The sequence below is a fragment of the Podarcis muralis genome, chromosome 4, assembly GCF_964188315.1.
Source record: "Podarcis muralis chromosome 4, rPodMur119.hap1.1, whole genome shotgun sequence".
NCBI lineage: Eukaryota > Metazoa > Chordata > Lepidosauria > Squamata > Lacertidae > Podarcis > Podarcis muralis.
Window position 1 is genome coordinate 68,514,293 of NC_135658.1, and position 17,421 is coordinate 68,531,713.

General features: G+C 40.1%; 1 protein-coding gene across 1 annotated transcript in view; it reads left to right on the forward strand.

The window, feature by feature from the left end:
• Positions 1-3,679: 3,679 nt before the first annotated feature.
• The window catches only part of MID1 (midline 1), a 266,243-nt gene continuing 252,501 nt past the window's right edge, over positions 3,680-17,421 (forward strand). Inside the window, exons 1-2 of the mRNA XM_028727705.2 lie at positions 3,680-3,697; positions 5,267-5,319. The gene's annotated coding sequence lies outside the window, so the exon portion shown is untranslated. The remainder of the gene's footprint in view (positions 3,698-5,266; positions 5,320-17,421) is intronic.

Consider the following 17,421-nt stretch of genomic DNA (forward strand, 5'->3'; position numbering starts at 1 on the left):
GAATCTAAAGAGTAAAAAAAATAAAAAATAATGTCAGAGAATGAACTTGAAGATAGACTAGAAACAATTCAAAATTTTGTCTAAACTAAAAGCAACCTTACTACACATTTGGTTCACCCAGCAATTATGGAAACTACTTTCAGGTGTAGGGCCCCGGCTGCACTCTGCATTTAAAGGCATATTATACCAATTTTAACAGTTTTCAGAATAGTTTAGCAAACAACCCCTCTTCCCAGGGAACTCTGGGAATTGTAGCTCTGTGAGGGAAATATAGGGGTCTTGGAACAGCTCTCAACATCCTTAAACTACAGTTCCCATGAATCTTGGGGGGGAATCCTTGGCTATTTAAAGTGGCATAATGCTGCTTTTAAATGTGTAGTGTGGATGGGGTGAGGTTCAGAGATTTTTGTGGCAAATATTGTTGACTGAACTGGTTCATTCCGAGCACAGGTATGTGGTATTACTTGATTAAGTTACTATTTTTTATTCTCCCCTCCCCAAAACCCCACCGTTTTTCCAGGATAGAGATCTGGCTGAATCAAGAGCCATCATCTGTTTAGGGTGTATGAATTAGATTCGAAATAGTCATGATTATGTGTACTGTGAATGTACCAGGTAAACTCACCTTTAGTACTACTGTGCCTGATTATCGTCTTCCAAAGCAATTACTCTATTCCGAACTTAAAAATGGAAAGCGTAATGCTGGTGGTCAACAAAAGAGGTTTAAAGACTGTCTCAAGGTAAATCTAAAAAAATGTAGTATAAACACTGACAACTGGGAATCACTGGCCTGTGAGCGCTCCAGTTGGAGAACAGCCTTTACCAAAGGTGTCATGGGCTTTGAAGACACTTGAACTTAGGACGCAAGGGAGAAACGTGCTAAGAGGAAGGCACGCTTGGCAAATTCACACCGTGATCAACTCCCACCCGGAAATCAATGTCCCCACTGTAGAAGGATGTGTGGATCCAGAATAGGCCTCCACAGTCACTTACGGACTCATTGTTAAAACCGTGTTTATGGAAGACAATCTTACTCGGCTACGAGTGATCGCCAAAGAATACTTTGGGTAACAGAAAATTCAGTTGTTAGTGTTTGTCTAGATCAAGTAGTGAACAAGCTTGCTCAAGTTAAATACTGTGAAATGTTCATTATTTGAGGATAACTTTTATTATACACTGCTCGCTGGGTACAGTAAATGCACTTTTAAAGTATGTATTTTGTATGTGTGTGATATGAAAAATCAAAACTAATCCATGAAATTGTCTTAACAGGACTAAACACATTGTCTTCAACTTTGTCTTTTTATTTCCTCAACGAGTCTCAGCTGTGCTTAGGTCTCAAGAGAAGAATATAAACCTCTCACAATGAATGGTGGATCTGCTTGCTGTTTGTAAATGGGTGACCAATAATGTAGTTTGAAGCTTGTTAGCTGTATTTATTTAGTCCTCTCATTATGCATGGATAGAAAGGACTATGGAAAGTTGCACACAGATCAGTCAAGATGTGTGGCCTTGAATAGCCTTGTGTTGGACCAGAGGTTACATTTGCAACTTCACCAGAATTTAAAATAAATTTGTGCCATTTGCACATTTAATGCTCTTTTCTGTTATTCTCCTTCCAGGGACATGTTATTATGATGGCAATGTCACGTCTAAGTTTTGTTTTGTTTTTGTTTTGTTTTTTGCCAGTGCATGAAATTCTAGGAGTTTCACAGTGTTTGTCGTATATTTATTTTAAAATCAACTGGAAATGAGTACTCTCTCAGGCCTGCTCTGAAATACTGTGAGAAACTGTTGAGTCCACAGAATATTTGTCATGTAGCCAAGGATCTCATCTACTGAATACCTTGTGGTTGGCTATAATCGGAAATAACATTTTTGGAAGGAAGTGTTGTTGGAACTAAAGCATTCTGTTTGAAGTATGTGCACTTGCACTGTTGCCAGAGAGATTCAAATATGGCCACTAGGAGGCTGTCTTACCACACAATACGCTAGATGTGTCTCTGTGTTCCAAGCCACAGATAAATAAATGTGTAGACAAGAATGATCACATCTTTAGAAAACCAACAGACTGGGCGAATCTATATGGCCTCACAGAAAAGCCATGGACATATATTCAAGATTGGCTACTGATTAAATAACCTAGGTTGATTACCTCTTAATTCACTTAGAGTTTTCAGGCCTGCATTAATAATTTTGAATATGAGTTCTGTGTTACGGGGCTAAAGAGAGGGAAACTATTCAAGCTGCTAACAGTGGGCATTTAGGGACTACAAGGCGATTAGAAAAACTGGTTCAGAAAATGAACAGTGGCAATTCTATTTAGTTATAGAAGGAGTTGTTGGCATCCATCTGTGTCGGGAGACAATGGAGGAGTGTGCCTTTGGGGGTGAAGTCAAACTGTAGGAAAGTTGCAGTGCCAGCTGTGGCTGTAGAGACCAATACAGGAGAGACATGTTTTGTTGCAGCTGGGGCAGATGAAGGCGTCCAGTTGTGCTGTTGCAGATGCACCATGGCATTTCTCCTCCCAGTGGTCATTCCTTCTCCTGGTCACACGACTTGACTGTCTGTCTCCAGGCACTGTGGTCATCTGCAAGGGATTTCCACATGACTGGGTTGTCATGTTTGAAGGCATCTTTGTAAAGGGGTAGAGAGTCGTCTTTTAATAAGGCACGGACCCTGTCCCCAAGCTTAACAATTCAAAGGGCATAAGAGAGATGGAGGGGACAGGCAGATGTGATAGGATTGTTCTGAAAATACCAGGACAAGAGGTGCATTGTAAACAGACATTTGTGTGCAGTGGTACCTCGGGTTACAAACACCTTGGGTTACAAACTCCGCTAACCCGGAAGTAGTACCTCAGGTTAAGAACTTTACCTCAGGATGAGAACAGAAATCGTGCGGTGGCAGCGGGAGGCCCCATTAGCTAAAGTATTCCCTCAGGTTAAGAACAGTTTCAGGTTAAGAACGGACCTCTGGAACCAATTAAGTTCGTAAACAGAGGTACTACTGTATTTATTATGGCCAGGCTGAACTCCCACTGGTCTTATGGGATGGAGTGTCCTTTGTGTCTTCCTTCCTCCCACATCTTGTACAACAGTCACGTGGCAACTGACAGTCAGAGCCCAGTGGTGCCTTCCTCTGGTTACAAACTTAATTCATTCTGGAGGTCCATTCTTAACCTGAAACAGTTCTTAACCTGAGGTACCACTTTAGCTAATGGGGCCTCCCGCTGCCGCCACGCGATTTCTGTTCTCATCCTGAGGTACAGTTCTTAACCTGAGGTACTCCCACGTCCCCTGTTTTTATGTCTAGCCATAGCAGAATGCCAGATTACCATGAAACGTGTTCAACAACAATTTGTTTTTTCAGTGTTCTACCTTCTGCCTGTTTTATTTACAAAACACAGCAGATAAATTTAATTAACTTAATTAAATCAATGCAAAATCACGGTGGACCCAAACTGCATTTGGTAATACCCCATAGGCTGCAAAAATAGCTACTGCAAGCCATGCTTTTTAAGGGAAGGTGGGTGAGTGTAACAGGCACATCAGGAAAATTAGCTTCAGCTGTGCTCTCTCAGGCTACAGGGAAGGTAAGTCTCATTTTTCTTAGCAGATGACTTAGGACTGTGGTAATAGCTATTTTTAGTTGGATGGCCTCTTTATTTACAGCTCCAAAGCATGTTTACCAGGAGGTAAGTTTTATTTAACTTTAATGACTGAAATCATGTAGAATTGGGCATAACATAAGAACAGTGGGGAATATCAGCATACCTTCCCCTTTTATAGTCCATTGTGCATCCCCCAGATAGTCCCCAAACTGTACTAAAGCTGATTTTTGGGACATGGGGAGGGGGAGGAAATTTATCCTGCTGGTAGATGTACCCCATTGGCTTTCACCCAGGTATAATCCACTAAACATTTTGCTAAGTTTGATAAAACTTGAGCCAGTAGTATGAAACTATTCCCAGTGTTTGTAAGCATGAGCAGAGAGACTTCAGTGAGATGGAACCCAAAATCACAGCAAGATTTTTAAAGGCCTGATGTTATATTCAAAATGAAAGTGATTTGCAGACAGTGTGTGCTTTTAAGAATATTTATTTTTCTGCCACTCGGAGTAGTGATGTTAGTCTGTTGCAGCAAAACAGTTTTGTGGCACCTGAACAAAGAGACTGGAAGTATAAGACTATGAGTAGCTATCAGCCATGATGGCTTTCCTCTGTCTCCATAGTCACAGGCCATATGCTCCTGAATAGCAGTTAATGGAAATTTCAGGAGGGGAGAATTGCACTCAGTCCTTGCTTGCAGGCTTCCCAAGGGCTGGCCACTGTGGGAACAGGATTTTAGACTAGATGGGCCATTAGTTTGGCCCAGCAGGGCTATTGTTACGTCCCTAAATTTGTTGCCTATAAGATTTGGTTGAGGAATATTGCATAGTCTGAAACATAAGGAGGGGCGGGGGTCTGTGTCTTCCTCATAATTTTTCTGAAATCACTGGTGCTATGTAGGGAGAGTATCTGCAGTAACACAAACTTCTAATTTTGATTTGTGTGTTCTGCCTTGTGGGTAGGTTTTATTGGCTTGGCATCCTTATGTTACTGGCAGGCACAGAAACCAAATTGCTCTTTGAAAATCTCATGGAAGCATATGATTCCCTTGTTTACTTCCAAAGCAGGCTTGATGCTGTGAATCAAGATAACTGAGCGAATCCTCAATTTAGTCATGCAGGCAAATTGATTATGGAAATTGGAAGAGAAATAGTAAACAGAATTTGGTGTGACAATAACACGTTGTGATCCAATGTCTCCAGAATGCTTTTCTCCACGAAGAACAATCCTTTAGCCGCCTTGTCTGTCAGTCACCTTGCCACTGAAATGCTATTCATGCCTGGAGGCAAAAGAAAGTTCTTAAACTGCGGAACTGTTCTCTTCAAATTACCTCAGCCAGAGAACTATATAGTTTGGTTTGGTCTATAGGGTTTTTAAAAACAAACAAACATTGATTTGTTTCCAGAGGGGTGTTTCGTTTTCATAAATGTGTCATCTGTAAAGGAGCATCCTATAGTTTCTTCCTATTGCCCTCCATGTCTTCCGGATAAATACATATTGAAACAAAATTCATATAAGTTGCACTTATAAGGATTTTAGAAAACATATTTTCATTTAATATGTACTATTTATTTCATATCCTTTATGTAAGGGATGTTCTTAGTTTTTATATTAAAGGCTTATTGCGAACTTATGCTCCCTTTTATTTTCATTTAGAGTAGATGATCTGCATGCCTAGAACCCCCAAGTTCTGTTCCTGACACCTTCAGGTAAGAAGAGGACTTTTATCTGAAACCTTGGAGAGCAACTACCAGTCAGTGTAGACAATACTTAGCTAAATGGGCCAATAATCTGCCTCTCTGTATAGGACACTTTTCTGTGGTTGTAATCCCTGTCACTGTTCTGTGTGACCTGTTGCCAGTGAATAGCTGTGTTAGGTTGTAAGTCTGCCTGTAAGCAAAGGCCAGCCTAGATCACTCAGGGCCTCTGAGAGGAATTATCAGGATGAGCTGTAAATCTTTGATAATTTGGAATATTTCCTGTTGAGTGAAGTCTAATTTTTTTTGAATGATACCTTTGTTCATTTGTTAAGAGGTATGCAGAACATATTCTATTCATATAGCAAAAATCCAAACTTATTTAAAAGTGTTGGTCTTAACCAACAAAGCCTTTCACAATACCTCATGGACCAGCTTTACCTCATACATGCCTACCCAGGCCCTCAAGTTATCATCAAAGGCCATCTCCTCTAGGAGAATTCCAAAGGGTAGCAACATATTCCAAAATATGTGGAATGGTCTTCCCAGGGAAGCTTACTTAGTGCCAAAGCTAACAGATGAATTTTTTTTGCAACTATTCCGGATGATATTTTCATTGTGTGTGGAGAGGGTGATTTCATTTATTAATTAGTGGCCATTCACTTTTAGTTTGTCATTGATTTTAAACACTGTATTTGCATGGATTTTATTGCTGTTAATTTCCTTGAGACAGCTGTGACAGATAAATCAAATACATAAATAATACTACAGTATCTCTCTTTTAACAGTGGCCACTCAGACTTGCCTGCTGGGAAGTGAGAGCATTTCATTCTCTGCATCTAGTATTCAGAGTATGTTGCTGCTATGTATGTAAAGGTTCTCTGTAGCTGTTGTGGCTTATAGTCTCTGAAAGGCCTGTCCATCATGAATTTCCTAATGCTCTTCATAGCTTTCTAATCGAGTGGCCACCATTGTGTGTTGATTTTCATTTGTTAATTATGTGTTTTGTCTGGGGCAGGGAAGGATACTTCCACTGATACTCAGTTTTGTTGGATAACCCCAGTTCTAGTGTTCTGAGAGACGATAATGTCTTGACACTGTTAATAGCTTTATTGACCTCGGTGATATTTGCTTCATTTTTTAAAATTCAGCAATAGCTGAGTGATAGCTATTTCACATCCTTGGGAATGCTGCTGCTTCTTGGTTGTTGTTTTTAAGTTGTTGCTCTGATTTGAACACCCTCCGCTGCAGCTGTGAGTGGCGTCTGCTTGACAAAGTTATCACCGAGTGACGATATACAGAGACTGTCGGGCTTATGGTGTCAGGCCTCCTAACACTATACAGCCATTCATTCTTTATAATGTGATGGAGCTGGAAAAAGAATGCTGTCGGGGCACTTGCCAATACTTGTCAAAGGTGTTGCGTATCACGACAGATCATGTTTGGTAATATGCCTCCGTGAAATAAGAATCCAGTTTAAACTCCGCTTTTATAGTGTAAAAATCACCTTTCTCTTTATAAATAATTATTTGGCTTGTGGGGCAGGAAGTAGCTGTGTGCAGTGAAGTAGCTGTAGAAACCTGGGTGTCTGCATGCTGACATCCTATTCCTGAAGAATGTGTAAGCAAGGATTTAGCTTTGTAACCAATAGCAACTTCTCCCCATGTAATTATTTATACATGCTGTAAAGGAATAGCTTGATTATAGCTTGGGAATAAGTAAGTGTCACAACTCCAAAACACTCTGCTTGCAAGGCAGTGTGGATAAAAACCATCTTTAGAAATAATAAAGCTGGTTCCCAAGTCAAAGTAGTTCCTGAATATTAACTACTTACTTTCCCACCAATGGGTGTGGAGGTCATGGCTCTGTTTGTCTATTGTTTAGATCCAGATTCTGGAATGTGTCCCTTTTATCCACTCTTAATTTGTGCAAGAGTTGTAATAGAATTGCTTCTAGTTTTGTACTGTTAGATTATTTTTTTTATAGAAACATGAGTTGCTCATATAAATTGGTGAACGCTAAGATTAAGATACCAGATGTAGAAGTATTAATATTCTGCTGGATGCATCAACTTTTTTAAAAAATACCCTACCTATATTTTTATTTATTTACACAATTTATATCCCATTGACAGAAATTCATTAAAAAATACAATAAAATAAGAAATGCAAAGTAATATGGCAAGCTAAAATGGCAAAAGTCCAATCAAAGGACCAGTTAATCTCAAAACAGCTTATAATTAAAAATGCTAAAATTAGCTGTTCTCAAAACCCCTCAAGGATAGAAGTATTTTCCCTAGTGCCTCAATGTGAGTATCAAGAGCCTCTGGCCAGTCTTCCTGTGCTTCCTGTGGTAGGGCTTTCCAAAGGTGAGGAGCACAACACACTACTTTTATTGTTAAAAGTTAAGCCTCCAACACATCCCTGCTTTGTAGCCAAATCACTGCATATATATATTTTTTAAGAATGCTCACATCCAATTAGGCCCTAAGGCTAAATCATTGGAATGCATGTGCAAGTGAGCACTGTTTTGTACTTGATGGGAACATGGCTATTGTGTCAATAAAAGGATTCCATATATGTGATAAAGTGGGCCGGCCGTAGATTTCATAGCCTTCAACTTTCAGGTAAAACAACGATTGAAATAATGATATTTATAAGGAAATTGAAGGCATCTGAAGGCAGCCCCGTATAGGGAAGTTTTTAATGTTTGATGTTTTGCTGTGCTTAATGTGTTTAATTTGATGGAAGCCACCCAGTGTGGCTGGGGCAACCCAGTCAGATGGGTGGCATTTAATTAATACATCATTATTATTAATTGAGATTTTGCTCTCCCTGTTCTTTGAAATGCTTGTGAGCAAATACTGCTATTCGACTTATATTTGACATTTATGCCAGGGCTCTGCTTCCCCTTGTCCCATGTCTTCAACTTGTGCTCATGAACTCCTTTTCTATGAGGTCAGATTTCCCAATTTTTAAGGGATAAACACAGCAGTGTGGGTTCCTTTAAAAAGAAAACCGCACACATACACAAGATTTCACGTTTCTTGCCAAAATACGTGCAAGAAGCGAACCATTCCTCAGAGGGAATATTGTTGATGCTGGCATCTTTCCTTCCCTCTCCTCATCTATCCTGGAGAATTGCGCCTGTTGTCATGACAATGGACCATGATCCTCAACTTTGTTTAGCACTGAAAGGAAACTGTATATGAGAAATTCTGCATTGCTCTTTAAATATTTCCATTCTGGTGTGTCTGTGGCTCAGTTCTGCTGTCATCCAAATGAGAGGCATCACTGAAACTTATCCCAGGCACATTTGTATCTGCTGTTCCCTTCTCTTTTTTCAGCCGTGTACTTTTCATGGCACCTGAATAAACATTTGCAAATATTTATCATTTTTTACCTCACCATTGTGCACTTGAGATCTTTCCCACAACTCCCCTATGTAAAATAGCGAGCACGTGCCTCCTTTTTAATATAAACATGCAACTAATGTGCCCCATGTCACCACAGACATCTGTTATATGTAAAGTAGGCATTATATTGCTCACAGATCAGTCACTTTGTATCAGCACATGTTTGTATGGTGATCTAAACTTTGCAATTTATGTAGATAGAAAGCAGGGTCTTTCTCAGTATCGCATACAGTAATGTCAACCCCATGGGTGGCAGTCAGCTGTGTTTTCCTTGGAGTAGACCCACTTAAATTGGTGGACCTATTTTGGTCATGTTCATTAATTTCAGCAAGTGAACTCTGAGTAAAACTTAGTTGAATACCACCCTATACTTAGAACTGAATGGCGCACACTTGTTTTGTTCTGTAGACCTTGTTAAAATGAAATGGGCTGGTGGCCGAAATTTACCACCCAGCAGTTGACAATAGGACATCATGGGGGAAGGGAAGGGGTTTTTTCAACCGGAACTCACCAGAACTCAGTTCCAGCACCTCTCAGGTGGGCACCATTGCCATTATAAGAGAACAAGGGAAGTATTCATGATGAGTTCCGGCACCTCTTTTTCTAGAAAAATATCTCTGGAGAAGGGGAAAGTTGAAACACACCTTTAGCCATTGATTCTTTTTCAATAATATACTTACAGTGAGGAAGGTGACTGTATTTCTAGCAAGCTAATCTGTTCTTAAATGGGTAAATTCTACATAAACACCTTGCAATATAGGCTCCTCACCACTGAAGCCACCTGGCTTCAAGTGACTGCATTGGCTCCAGGAGTATCTCTGACTACTTCTTTATTCAGGCGGTGTGTGGCTCCATCAGGAACAGGCCACGTACCCAATTCCTAAATCCAGAAACCACCCACTAGTAGTCCCTCCATTTTGTAAAGCCTCAACTTCATTTTATTGGATGTCACCCAACCCATTGCTGCCTCCAGACATCCATCCTGTCATCTCAAGCACATGGCTGTTCAAGGTTGGGTGATTTAGTTCTGGTATCAACATCCTGGAATGAGTCTAGCACAGGCTTAGGAACAACCCATGTGATTTGGCTGATCCCACAGTTGTCAAAGCTGTAATGCAGAGCTCTGATTATACAGAATTGTGTTTAGTAGTAGTGACCACATTGCCATGAGTCACATTGCCATGAGGCTTCAAACACACCTGCTTGTGGGCTATAGCATGCATGGCGCCAAAATGTGATGCTACAGATGATTGCCTGGGAGCTGCCATCCAGTTTGAAATTTCTGTCCTGTTCACCCCGACACATTCCCAGAGTACTACCACATAATCTCACTTGGTTGGCCTTTCTAAAACTGAGATTATTACGCTAACAAATAACACACAACTGGCAGAAATACCACATATCTCACAGCCTTTGTGTTGATTCTGATTTTGTAATTTTGTCTGTCTATATCTCTCTGGATACTTAGATGCCAGAACAGAGGATTACGGTTTAAACAACTGCTTGCCTTAGAGGCACTGAATCACTATTGTGTGGCTTTTTTTTCCTGTTTCTGATAAGGATTACAATTTAAGCCATTGAGTCCCTTGGAGGCACCAATTCACTATATGTTGTCATTCCTCTGCTCCTTTCAATCCTTCAGTTTTCCCACCAAACTGTATAAAGATTGATTCAGAAAACACCCCACAGCCCATATAAACCATCAACTCTTTTGAAAAAATCTTTTAGAACATCCAACCTAACAATATGCAGCTTCATGATGAGCAAAGCTAGGTTTTCGTTATCGCAAAGTCAGTATTTTTATTTTCTGTACTCAGACCTGCCTGTCCTTGTTTCCTCTCAAAAAAGCCATGCTTCTTCCATTTGATGAATATATAGTATAGACCATGCCTGTTCAGATTTTTCAGCATTGTGCAGAGTTCCCTCTGCAAATATTTAAAAATTAAGCTGAAGTATGTGGCCCATACCCCACCAGGCTCATGGTATGTAGCATACATTCTTCAGACTATTTTGGTGGTGAATAAATGCCGTGGAATGCACCCAACTCAGAACTTTGGGAAGAGGAGAAAAGAACAGGCAGCTTATCCAATACATTAAATGTGAAGGATGGAGATTTTAAAAAATAGTCGCTTTTGAAATGATGCATTAATTCCTAAGGTATCTCCAAATAAGTTAGACTTTCTAAAGCTGCCAAAAATGATTAAGCGGTGGCACTATAAATTGTGCAATGGAGTTGTGAAGTGGATCCAAGAGTGTGCACATTTCTGAACACGTGCTTGACTTTAAAAAATAAAAAAAATTACAACTGCCTTGCAAAACTTCATTAAAAGGGATACATTTGGCAATTACAAATAGCAGCTTTTCAAATGGGGAAAGTTGCTGTTATGCATGTACTGGTTCCCACTGATTTCAGTTTCGAAACCTATTGCTCCCGGTTACCAAAGTGCAGTACAGTGGTGCCCCGCAAGACGAATGCCTCGCAAGACGAAAAACTCGCTAGACGAAAGGGTTTTCCATTTTTTGAGTCGTTCCGCAAGACGAATTTCCCTATAGGCTTGCTTCGCAAGACAAAACGTCTTGCGAGTTCTTGCGAGTTTGTTTCCTTTTTCTTAAAGCCGCTAAGCCGCTAATAGCCGCTAAGCCGCTAATAGCCGTGCTTCACAAGACAAAAAAACTGCAAGACGAAGAGACTCGTGGAATGGATTAATTTCGTCTTGTGAGGCACCACTGTATTTTAATTCATTCAAGGGAGCTCTGTTTAGGGACTCATTCTTCATTCATCAAGATCTCTGTGAATAGCAGGGTACGTGCATTTGTTCGCAAGCCCCTTTGGGATCCAAGTCTAAGGGAAGTGAGGAAGCAATTGCGTGGCTGTTTCACCACCTGCCTGGCTCTGCACAGATCCTCAAACAATCCCTTGTTTGGCTCTGTGAACTTGCCTTTCCTCAGCAATGCAGTGAAGTTAAGGCACAGCAAAAATCTCTAATCCTAAACAATCGTGTTTAAATTCCATTGATACCAACTGCATTTATTTAAGGTTGCAGTTAAGATTTAAGATCGTGGGACTATCCTTGACTTTTGGGGGCACCTGAATTGCAAAGATAAAGTGAGCATATAGAGAAGGCCAAGTCTAATCCATTCTTAAAACGAATACATGAATTAAAACTATGCATCCAGTCATTCCGAGTTCTGCACTGAGAGAAGCTGGATTCTGTGACATAATTGCAGAAATTGAGGTTTGCATAAATTAATTGGCATAATTCTGTGGTGTTGAGGGTAGTGTTTTGCATTGTTTCTTCTAGGTTTGCTAGCCAAGGGAAGGGCCCCAAACCAAGACCCCAAAGCTCTATTCTTAATCACTGAAATCTTTATTCAGCCATCACCTTGGTTCTGAATATATCAGCAGTTGCTGACATGCTTTCAAACACGTCTTTCCATCCATAAGGACCACAAAGATGTTGCTGCTGTTTTTATGGGCTTCTACAAAACTTTAAGAATTGCAGTTATGCACAGAACCTGTCTTTAAGTCGCATGCTCTAATGAGGCTATACTAATATACTTGTAATGGTTTCTGTCTCATTTACACTTTTTTCAGTTGGCTGCAAACCTCCAGTTAAATTACTTTCCAATTAAGACACTATTTATCACAATTTATGCTCCCTCCCCCTCCCCCTATTTATCCTCATTGTCCTTGGGCCCTGTGTATAATAATAGAGTTGGTATCACCCTTAATACATTGCAGTATTCATGAAACACCTGAAAATCCCAGTAGATTTTAGTTGCGGAGTCGGTTGTCTGAGCTGAATTTTTGCCAGGTACAAGGTAATTAGTTACAACAGATATGAGCTAATGCCATGCTTGAATAGCATGTCCATCAATAATCAGCTCTATTAGGTAATGTGATAAGTGCTTCCAAAGCACAGATGTTGAGCAGAGCAAACCTATCTAATCAATTTATTGCAAGGGTATTTATCTGTCACTTTGTGAAGGGTAACATGAAGTAATTTGACTGTAAACAAGTCAGTATTAACTATGATTGCAGCCGCTTTAGAAAACAGAGTTTTCAAAAAATGTTCTCCGTGAAGTGAAACGCTGGGCTGACAAGAATAAAATGAACTTCAACAGGTAGAAATGAAGGAAAGAAGAATTAGCAAATACTAGTGATGTGTTAACATCCAACTTTTTTCTATATAGAGATTGATGTGACATATGTGTGTGTTCCTCCTGATCGGTGTACCTGCAGTGAAAAAGATGCTTTTTCACCACTTGTGAAGTGATCCAAAGTATGTAGCTTTCTTCTGACACACAAATCAGAAACATTTAAAGATTAGTCTTTAAATTATGGGCCAATCCAGGGGACATTGATTAGGTGGCATATAAATGACAAAAAAAAATAAGTGGAAGACAACTGACTTGGAAGTTGCATTACTTTGTTGACTTGGGTGACCCAGGCTGCACACATTTTAACAATGCCATCCTTTGGAATGGAAGTTCAGTACAATTTTGATTGCCTTAACATAATCGTTTAACACCTAGAAAAAGGGAGGCCAATTCTCTCCTTACTCATATCTGCAGTACTGCATTAAGTGTTGGTGTCTGTCATCATGTTTCAAGAAGGAGTAAGTATCCAGCAATTTAACCACTAGCACATTTGCAGAGCTCTCAGCCCCACTCACCTCACAGAGTGTTTGTTGGGGGGGGGGGGAGAATGTTAGCCGCTTTGAGATTCCTGAAGGGGAGTGAAAGGCGGGATATCAAATCCAAACTCCTCTTCTTCTTCTTCTTCTTCTTCTTCTTCTTCTTCTTCTTCTTCTTCTTCAGGGTCCAGTATGGTTTCAAATTGGATGGGTGACTTCATATTGAGATTGCTGCACTGCAGGTGGTTGGACTAGATTTTCCTTGGGAGCCCCTTCCAACTCTAAAGTCCTCTGATTCTATGATCCTTGTGAAACAGGGATATGATGTTGAAGCATAGTTTCCATTAGTCCTATTCAGAATGGCCAATGGTCAGCGATGATGGGAGTTCTACTCCAGCAACATCGAGGGACATTGGTTTCCCATCCCTAGTTTAGAATGAAATTTTATAAACAATGTTTTAACTGAGAAAAAAAGATAGTGGGGTGGTGACTCTACTGGGTTGGAGCCCTGCCCCATAACTAAAAGTAAATGGTTGTGATTGGAATATCCATATAAATGGAACATCAGTGGCCTTCAGACCATTTTTGTCTTGATGTAGTTTTCCTTGCTAAAGCAAAGTTTTGACAGGAAGCTGGTTTGCAGCCAACATTTTGACTGTGTTATCTATAAAATGGAGAGTAGAGTGATGAACTGGTTAGGTGGGGAAATTGTTGCATTTAACAATCCAGAGGAACTACTGATACCTGCTATCTGCACCTTGCTTTTGTGGCCCTAAGAGAAATCAGTTCGTGCTGCAGAATAGCTTTGTGCCAGAGCTGACTGTGCAAAGGAAGCCCCTGAGCCATCTACCTCTCAGTTGTGTTAGAAAATGGAGGCTCTGGGTGTTTTAAGTATTTTATTTGCCTTTGAACTTTTTATCCTTTCCAAGGGCCTGGCTTTTATGCCCAGGGCTACAGTCATACTTTCCTTCAATAAATCATACCACTGACAGTTCTAGGGTTGCTGTGGTATAAGTTGCTGTTCCACCGAATGGGACGTGTTATTAAATAGTTTGATGCTCTGGAATATTTATCGGCTTGTATTGTGTGCCGTTTTCTTCTCTTTGAAGTCCCTAATGTGCCATTTCATTCTCTTGCAAGAATAAATTTATCTGTCCTTTCCTTTCCATCATAATTTTAGAAAACTAATAGGATCTCATTGCTGAATAGATAAAAATAAATAAATCCAGTAAGTACCCGATGGAGAAATTAGTTCAAGACTGAGCTGCCTGCTTCTTTGCTATGTTCTACATGCCTCCTATACTGTGGGCAGGCTGACTTTTCCATCACTTCAGATCAGATCTTATACTACTTTTTTGTCATTTTGACCAGTATGAGAATTGCAGGCAGATTGCAGCATATAAACGTCTCCATTTCCAAAGAGCTCACTAATTTTCCATCAACATCAAAGGAACAATGATTGATTTGTTTCCCTTATATGTAGGAATGGAAAGCATTATTTTATTAAAAATTGTTGCCAATATGAATCCCCATTAGACTGTTCTTAAACAAAAACACTTACATTTGCCAAATGTATTTGCATCTTTGAACTATATTAGATTTGCTTCAGTGCCTCTTCCAATAAATAATTTGGGCCACAGAAAAGTTGCTTTTAAAAATTAGCTGGGGCTTGAAGGCTTCAGGTTGAGAATGCAAATAAAAATACGTTGTGTTGGATCTGAGGTTTACCTCATGTCCAAACACATGACTTCAATAATATCATCTCATAGCATACAGTATTCCCATTGTGAATTGGATTCAACAGCATTCTTCAATATACTGATTAGAAAATACCACAAAATGAATCAGGATCTGCTCTGTGGAATGTCACCTTTCCAGAATATTGATCATTCATATATTACTCCAATCAGAAATTGATATGCATGTATTCCAGAGCCAGCAGCATTATGATTTCAGTAATATTAATTTCATGGCATCGGGCTTCCATTGTGCATTGGCTTCAATAGCATTTGTCCAATGTTCTGACAAGCGGCTACAACATGTGGTGCCACGTTTTCACAATATTGGTAAGAACAGTGACTAGATTAATATTCATGAGATGCTGGTACTCATTAATGTGTATGTCAAAGAAACCGTTTCTTTCTCACTTTAATGCAACTTCCCTATTCGTTTTTGAAGTAGCAAATTAAACATGGTGAATTGAACATGTCCTTTTCCTGCACCTCCGGTAAATACGGAGTTCAAGAGAGCTTTGAGGTTAATGGGTGTAGGGTTACGGTCTAAAAGTGCTCCCTCAATGTTCTGGAAATATTACATGTAAAGCACATCAAGACCTACTCACCCCCACTCTCACATACATATGTATGGACGCTGGTGGTGCTGTGGTCTAAACCACTGAGCCTCTTGGGCTTGCCAATCTGAAGGTTGGCAGTTCGAATCCCTGCGACAGGGTGAGCTCCCATTGCTCTGTCCTAGCTTCTGCCAACCTAGCAGTTTGAAAGTATACCAGTGCAAGTACTGTAGCTAAATAGGCAGTAGGAAGGTAAACAGCATTTCTGTGTGCTCTAGCTTCTGTCACAGTGTCCCATTGCGCCAGAAGCAGTTTAGTCATGCTGGCCACATGACCTGGAAAGCTGTCCGTGGGACAAACACCGGCACCCTTGGCCTAAAGCGAGATGAGCGCCGCACCCCATAGTCACTTTTGCCTGGACTTAACCATCCAGGAGTCCTTTACCTTTACCTCTTACATATGTATGTGTGCTTGAATCAGGAAGTGCTGTCTCAATTTATTTTCTATTAGTAATGGAACCATCTTCTAAAATGTCAGTGACCAGAACACAAATTCAAAGGATGCTCAAACTCCATCATAAAAGAGAATTTGAATTTTACGAAACAGTTAAGATGAGTTTGAGGGCCATGCTGTGACAAAGTCTTGTTTTATTTGTTTGTTTCCATAAACAGCCTATTCTGTGCATCCCATTCCATCTGGCTGTGTTTAGCTTAAGATTGTCAACAGTGGTGCTTTTTTTCTCTTTTGAATTAATTTCCTCATCGAATCGTTCTGAGTAATAAAAAAAAAGCTTTTGCGCAGTATTAGTTTGAAATTTAAAGTTTATTGGTGGGGGGAAAGCACACACACATTCTGGGACATATCATTAAAATCCCAGATAATTAGACTGCACAGAGTCAGGCAAAGATGGTTTGCAAAGCCTGCCTTGCTTCTGATTCATCCATATTTAGCCAGCCATGCAACCTTCCTCATAGGGTCAAGCTGAAGAGCAGTTAATTCTTCCCATTTCCAGAATAACATGGCTGTGCATCGTACTGATTGGCTGGACCTTGTGACCGTAATGAAACTACTTCTCATCCCTAGCTGCAATAGGGTTTTGAGGTTTTTAAAAAGAATATACAATGATTCAGATAAGCATGGCGGTTGCCTGACTTTTTAAAAAGCAGACTTTCTCCCTGAAACATGGGGGAGAGGCAAAAAAATAAATCAGCACCAGATTATGGGTCTGATATGGGTGCTGTTAGGAGCAAAAGCATGGCAGCTAGGAGCCATAGGAGCCAACTCTTATGGGCCAAGGTCTCTTCTGTAGTAGGGAGCAAGACTTTCATCCTCAGGTTGGCTCTCTGCCGTCTCTGATAAATACATAGTGCAAATACATGTAATTTTTCTTTGTATAACGCTTGCAGTGGCAGGATCCAGCTTTTGCAAGTACCACATCCGAGCTTCTCTACAGAACATTTCTTGCAAAGGGTATCTGAAATCCTTGGTATACCTTTATGAGCACTGTGAACAAAGCTGATCTAACATGATACAGCATGATATTAATGGTCCAAAGGGTAACATTTTATTTACTTTTTTTGCGTAAGAACTGTATTCCCTGCTTTTCATCATATGAATGGGTTTACAGAAAAACTAAAACATATAATACTCAATAACCTATTTTAAAAATCTATAAAAATAAGGACTGCAAGTAGGCTTTATGAACTATCCCTACTGCTTGGTAAAATGGCAAATGGGGAATGCGCTTTTAAAATGGGTAGCCCAACACCACC